The sequence below is a fragment of the Carassius gibelio genome, chromosome B5 (genome assembly GCF_023724105.1).
Source record: "Carassius gibelio isolate Cgi1373 ecotype wild population from Czech Republic chromosome B5, carGib1.2-hapl.c, whole genome shotgun sequence".
NCBI lineage: Eukaryota > Metazoa > Chordata > Actinopteri > Cypriniformes > Cyprinidae > Carassius > Carassius gibelio.
Window position 1 is genome coordinate 3,220,291 of NC_068400.1, and position 7,466 is coordinate 3,227,756.

The following is a 7,466-nucleotide window of genomic DNA, read 5'->3' on the forward strand; positions in this document are numbered from 1 at the left end:
TTGTGCTTGGACCCCTTTTGATCTCCTTGATTTAAAATGCATTGTTTCAGTTATCGAGTGTGTCGTTGCCCACAACGCGACGGTGACAGGACTGTGAAATACATACACGAGAAAAATAGGCATGACTTATTTCACATCCAGCTAGACAACCCTGTCGTAGCTGTTATCATAGCCCAGGCTTTTTATTAAAAAAGAAAACAGCAAGGGACCATGGAAAAAGACTGTTGCAGGTGTATTTTTTATGGTATTATTTTTTGAATTTTTTGCAGCAGGGCAACTCAAGAATGTAGGGCACACAAGTACTGTGGCTCTTTTGCTCCATGGCCAAGATGGCCAAGCCAACATCAAAGTTAGTTCACTAACTTTTAATTCTAGTTATTATTATTCTTCTGAGACTAAAATTTTCAACTGCTACTCCTCCTAGAGCTTTAACTCTACAGACTCCAAACTCAGCCCAGATCTTCAAACTGATCTGAAGTTAGTTGCTATATCTTTTTAGACTGATCGGACTTATACTTTTCATAAAACTGAAGATTAAAAATCATAAAAACTCCCATAGACTTGCATTGAAAAGCCTCTGCTCAACTGAACATTCCGTCAAACTCCAACTGTCAAAAATTCAAATCTAAACACACTGAAGCCCATTAAACTCATAGTCTATGTACTATGTACATATTCTATGTACTATTACTAACCCATTCAAACTCATTCAAACTCATCTATCATATCATATCTATCTATCTATCTATCTATCTATCTATCTATCTATAATCTGTCTGTTTCTAATCTATCTATCTATCTATAATCTGTCTGTTTCTAAACTATCTATCTATCTATCTATAATCTGTCTGTTTCTAATCTATCTATCTATCTATCTATAATCTGTCTGTTTCTAAACTATCTATCTATCGATCTATCTATCTATCTATCTATAATCTGTCTGTTTCTAATCTATCTATCTATCTATAATCTGACTGTTTCTAATCTATCTATCTATCTATCTATCTATCTATAATCTGTCTGTTTCTAATCTATCTATCTATCTATCTATCTATCTATCTATCTATCTATCTATCTATAATCTGTCTGTTTCTAATCTATCTAACTATCTATCTATCTATCTATCTATCTATCTATCTATAATCTGTCTGTTTCTAATCTATCTATCTATCTATCTATCTATCTATTTATAATCTGTCTGTTTCTAATCTATCTATCTATCTATCTTCATAGCAACACTCTAGCAACTATCCAAACCAACCTAGAAACCACCCCGGGTACCCTAGCAACCACATAGTAACACCTTAGCAACCACTCAGGGTACCCTAGCAACCGCATAGCAACACCCTAGCAACCATCCCAGATACCCTAGCAACCGCATAGGAACACCTTAGCAACCACTCAAGGTACCATAGCAACCGCATAGCAACACCCTAGCAACCATCCCAGATACCCTAGCAACCGCATAGCAACACCTTAGCAACCACTCAGGGTACCCTAGCAACCGCATAGCAAAACCCTAGCAACAATCCCAGGTAACCTAGCAACCGCATAGCAACACCTTAGCAACCACTCAGGGTACCCTAGCAACCGCATAGCAACACCCTAGCAACCATCCCAGGTACCCTAGCAACCGCATAGCAACACCCTAGCAACCACTCCGGGTACCCTAGCAACCACATAGCAACACCTTAGCAACCACTCAGGGTACCCTAGCAACCGCATAGCAACACCCTAGCAACCATCCCAGGTAACCTAGCAACCGCATAGCAACACCTTAGCAACCACTCAGGGTACCCTAGCAACCGCATAGCAACACCCTAGCAACCATCCCAGGTACCCTAGCAACCGCATAGCAACACCCTAGCAACCACTCCGGGTACCCTAGCAACCACATAGCAAAACCTTAGCAACCACTCCGGGTACCCTAGCAACTGCATAGCAATTATCAAACTTTTTAACTTAACTTAAAATTTAATTTTAAACTCTTTAAACTGGCCAGGCTTTCTCAAGCCAACTTAAAGTTTGTCTTGACGAACTTTTTTATCTAGTTTGAACTTGTTGCCGCTACCACCGGCATCTCTGACGTATTCACTGCTACATTTAAAGCTATATTTAGCTCTGCCTGCCTTACCTCCGTGACGCCTATAATCTCCTCCTGTCCCGTTTGTATTGATGAAACCTGAGCATCGGTCTCTATCACATCCACTTGGCCAACGTTTTCCTGTTCGCGATCTTTATGCGGACACATCTGCCGTTTGTGGCCAACATCGCCGCATACAAAGCAACGTAAACTTCCGGTAGTTGCATAAATCATATATGCTCCCCCTTCATGTTTTATACGAAAAGAAACATTAAGTGTACGATCAGGTGATTCTAAAAACATGTAAACCTGTCTCCTAAAAGACATGACATGCTTCAATGCAGGGTTCTTACATCCCAACGAAATCGCTCTGAATGGACTCGCAATCTTACCAAACCGCACTAGTTCACGCTCTAACACGTCATCAGAGATGAACGGCGGCACGTTCGAAATCACTACTTTACTAGATGCATTATGCAGCTATGGGGTGTGGTTTATGCATTTGATTTGCAAACTAAGCAATCATCGTGTCGATCGTCGCGTACCTTGCCGTGACCAAAGACGTGTGATAAGAAGCGCGACACTTTCGTCGCCCCCCTTCTCGCGTGAGAAGCTACGTGACGTCAAGCGCCTTGTCCTTTTTAATATCTTTTTTTTTCCATTTGTGTGTGTGATTTTGTCAAATGCCTTAAGTGCTGTAGTTAAGTGTTTTTTTTTTCCTTTTTTTTTTGTTGGGAGCAAAAAGAAAGAAAAACCTGCATGTTATAACAATTAGCTCCTCCAAATCCCCAAATATTTCATAATCTTCAGGATGCTGACGAAAATATGATGAGTAAAATTAAAATTAAACTGCAGTATATCTAATCAATGAACTTACAATGTTATTTAGAAGTGCACATGTAAAACAACAACCAGGAACAACCAATTCACAGCTTTGTTGTAAGCATCATATATAACTAATGGCACCAAGATAAGGACAGTATAAACCAAAAAGACAACATTTGTATAGGTTCAAGTGTTTTGTCCACCAGAAAACATAAATTGAAAAATGGCTTAATGCACTAATAGTTAAATCCAAAGGCCAAATTCGAAATTAACAATGGACCATGGGCCATGAGTAAACACTTCAATCATGTAATGTTTTAATAATTTAGTAGTTTAGAAATTATAATATTCTATAATATTCATATATACACACATTACAATTTTAATGATTTCTCCAAAGTATCAGTCATAAAACACAAACACATCAAATAGTTAACTCTATTGTCACAGTATGAACTCAAATAACACACAATTATCCATAAGCAAGCATTCAGTAGCACAGGTGACTGCTTTAAAAATGCATCCTAGCACTGGAGAGAGAGCTGAAAGAATCACACAGTGTAGTACAGTATAGTTACAGTACTTTATTACAATTACAGTGTTTTGAATTTATCTCACTAGTGTGCACTGGGCATGTGCTTGTCTGCACTGTAAATTATAATGAGTAAACCTTAAAAAAAAAAACAAGTAAAGTGAAATAAGAATAGTAATTTGTACTAACAAAGGTTTATTTATAAGTGTTGTAAACGTGTAACTCAGAATTACTATTTCCAACAACTAAATTAAGTACATTATACTATGTACGTATTTCAAACAACTCATTTAAATTTAGCTAAATCAAGTAACATTTCCTGCAACTTGGAATTTCTAAGTTGTATTTACTTGAACAGAAATCTAGTTTTGACCAATTGCCTTTAAAAAAAAAAGTTACCATTACTCTAGTAACTTAAATACTTCAAAAATCTATTACAAATTCATGACAACAATGTTCTATTCTTCACACACATAATTACCCTAAATCAAATGTAGTGACAGTTCAAAGTTAAAGATGATATATTTTTTTCAATGTAGTTTTAACTCGTATTACAAAAATTTTGAAACAAAGCAAAAACAATCTGCTTTTAGTTATGTTAAACAATGGAGGTAGCAGTACAATGATTTTAAATACGGCAATGAGTTGGCCACACAAGTTGCCAATGTTTTTTTTTTCTGTCCCAAGTCAAGCATCATATTGTAGGTTTTCTTCACAGTATCAGGGTAACCCACATGTAGTGATGCAAGCGTAGCACATGGTGGTCGGGAAGCAAATGTTGGAGGCAGACCCTGGAGACTATTCTTTGCAGTACTACCCTGAACAATGATGGCAGAAGACACTGGGTCAAGATTTGGAGAAGTACTTCATCGTCAGTGATAGTCAGCAAGCCAACAGATACTAGTGCCCAGACTGCATCAGCATCAGACACCTGTATAAAACCAAATAAAAACAATATTAGCATGGAAATGTGGATGATCAGTTTTCAGTGTTTTCTGTCTTGCCTACACTGCCATAACATTGGGTTAGTTCACCCAAACTTGAAATTCATGTCATCATTTACTCACCCATGACTTTAAGTTATTTTCAGAACACAAATAAAGACATTTTCAGTGAAATAAATTTCTGTCCTTTAACTGAATGTCTATTTACCCAAAATATTATACACTTGATAATATAGCAATTACGTCTCTTTCAAAGATTTGAGCCTCTTTTCCACTGTCAGGCCAAACCATTCTTAATTCTCAATGTTTAACCATTCCATTCTGTGCTAATACGGATATGGTTTAATTTTTCACTGTTGGGCTGTCAACAGAGCTCTTTTGAATGCAACATAAATGTGTCAGTCGTTGCCTTAGTAATGCAATAGTTAAGATATCGAACCTGATGTAAAAAGCACCCACGTTACGAAAGATTAAATATTACTTTTAATTTTAATATTACCTAGTTTACTTAACTCAAATAGCATGTTGCCCAGCTGCAGATAAACTGGTGGCTAGGCAAAAACAAATGACCAACCCTGAGCTGTGACTACCATCTAGGCTTTCTACAGCACGTTCAGTGTGTTCAGATAAGAGTTCTGGATCAAGAACAGTTCACCAGTCCATGCCTAACAGAGTTCAAGTGGAAATATAACTGAAACTGCTCCTTACAATTCATTGAACAGTTTGGCCCAAAAAGTAGATTAATCGGCTCCATTCAAATGGATTGATTTGATGGTTTCTTGGGTGTCAGAGATTTGGGTTAAATATCTTCATCCGTGTCAGGAAGATGCACAGTTTTTTATGGAATAGATTGACAGGAGGGAGATTAAATGGCACATTTTTCATTTTTGATTGAACTAGGTATGTAACCTATTATGCAACATTAATTAAAGGTATCTCAGTAATATACCAGCAAATACAAAGGCATTTTTTTTCTAAAATGGTGTCACTAACTATGAGAACTTACCAAGCAGGTTAGTTGTAGAAGTATCCGGGGTGATCATGAATTAAAACAGGTAGGCCTCAGATGGGTATGTAGTTCTGTCAAATCTTTTCTAAGTGTCAATAAAGAAGTCATTGAAGTCAATAAGCGCTGTTTATTTTAAATATTATTAATAAATATAATAAAACTATTAAACATTTAAGGTAGCATCATACATTTTATGGGTTCTAGGATGTGAAGTGTACTCTTACATATGTGAAAAGAAACACAGTTACAAATACGGAAATATGGTTACAGGTATTCTGGAACTGCAATAAATTATTTGAAATTGCAAATAAAACATAGCACATGATTGAGTCAAAAACGGCTCTACTGCTGTTGAAATATCTCACCTTTATTATACTGAGACCGGTGATCACAAGACCGCTGCTCAGAGAAGACAGATGACACAAGCTTTTTTCCTAAATATGAAAAATAATTCTTCATATAAAATCAAGTTCCACTAATGTTGTGAATTGTAGAACAAGGACACATTCATTTCTTGATATTTGCATTTTTAACAATAGAAATAAATTTTCTATACATCTCTATTTGAGGCATCAGTAATAAAACCAATACAAAAGCAGCATTTCTTCTGTTACAGTACTCGGTGTTTTTAACACAGCAAAGAAATAATTACTGCAAAATAACGAGCTCATTCAGTTTAAACCTTTTAGTCTGGTTACGCAATGACTATGATTGTATTAAAATGATGAAAATACATTTGTAAACTGAAAAATGACTTTAACCTAAAAAGTGGCCAAAGCCTCAGAAGTGTTATAAAATTATAGAGGAAATTTTGCAAACGATTACTGTTAACAATTAATACTATAAGTGGCACATAAAGATCATATTGACGACTTCTTGCATGTTCTTGAATTGTTTCTCGGAATTTACATGCTTTCATTTTTAACTAGTAAAACATTTTTCAATTTGAGAAATGAAATAAAAAAAAAAGTCTTTAAAAGTTTTTACCTTTACCCAAATGTGCCACAAGTTGTGTATTTCTATAGTTTTTGTTCTAATAGCAGAATAGCAAAGATCGTTGCTCCCTGTTGCTAACACTGGTGCTGACAAGGAGAAAATGTTAGTCAGTTCAAATTAGCAGCACACAGAAAGATACATCCACACACTATTTTTTTTTTTTACTTACCTTATTATTATTGTGTAGAAGTAATCGATCATTCTTTGTCCAGAGGTGAAATGTAAACAGTCTTTCTACTTTTTAGTTTAAGCAAATTCGACGCAGCTTCAAAACTTTGCTTGCTGCGCATGCTCACCGTCCTTATTTCTTCTTCTGTTGTTTTGTTCCTGTTGCACATTAGCGCACTGCTGCCTCTTACTGGTGAATTAATGTAATCTGTTTTGTTGTAGCTACTTGAATATTTTAAGAAAGAATTACTCATTGCAGCATGTTGTTCTATTCGCCTTAAAATTAGCAAATTGTGTAACTTAATAAAACCTAGTAAGTATAACAACTAGGTAAAGATAACTTATTATATTTAAGGAAGCTAAACAATTGTAGTGTGTGTATTTGTACTGTAGGTTTTGTCATCTGAGGCCAAAGTTTGATATTGATAGATCATGTAAGGGTTTTTGACTGGAGAATTTGATTTTGACATAGAAGTTTGCACAAGTTTGTGGCCTAATGGTTAGAGACTTGGACTACTTACAAGAAGGTATCTGGTTCAAGTCTCGGTGCTGGCAGGAGTTGTAGGTGGGAGTGAGTGAATGAACAGCGCTCTCTTCCACCCTCAGTACCCATGACTGAACTCAATACCCTGGCACTGAACCCCCAGTTGCTCCCCAGCGCTGGATCTGTAGCTGCCCACTGCTCCGGGTGTGTGTTCACTTCTCACTGCTGTGTGTGTGCACTTGGATGGGTTAAATGCAGAGCACCAGTTCCTTATTACAAGAGCAGTTTGTAGGCTACTCTACATGTTCAAATTAATAGCCTATATATTGATAATTAATTAATACGTTTATATATGCCTATTTGAAATTTTTTTTAAACTGTTTTGACACATTTTCATTTTCAAGTATTATGTCTATTAAAATAAG

The 7,466-nt window shown here is 36.2% G+C and overlaps 1 long non-coding RNA gene across 3 annotated transcripts; it reads right to left on the reverse strand.

Moving 5' to 3' along the window:
* Positions 1-3,201: 3,201 nt before the first annotated feature.
* Positions 3,202-6,804, reverse strand: LOC127957143 (uncharacterized). 3 transcript variants are annotated; one of them, XR_008153714.1, is made up of 5 exons: positions 6,559-6,804; positions 6,381-6,475; positions 5,759-5,827; positions 5,391-5,478; positions 3,202-4,371 (listed from the first exon to the last, which is right to left on the reverse strand). It is a non-coding gene; the product is annotated as an uncharacterized LOC127957143 (long non-coding RNA). The 3 variants fall into 3 exon arrangements; XR_008153713.1 differs by lacking the exon at positions 6,381-6,475 and adding an exon at positions 5,582-5,612 and having other exon boundaries at positions 6,559-6,791; XR_008153712.1 differs by lacking the exon at positions 6,381-6,475 and having other exon boundaries at positions 6,559-6,779.
* Positions 6,805-7,466: the final 662 nt, after the last annotated feature.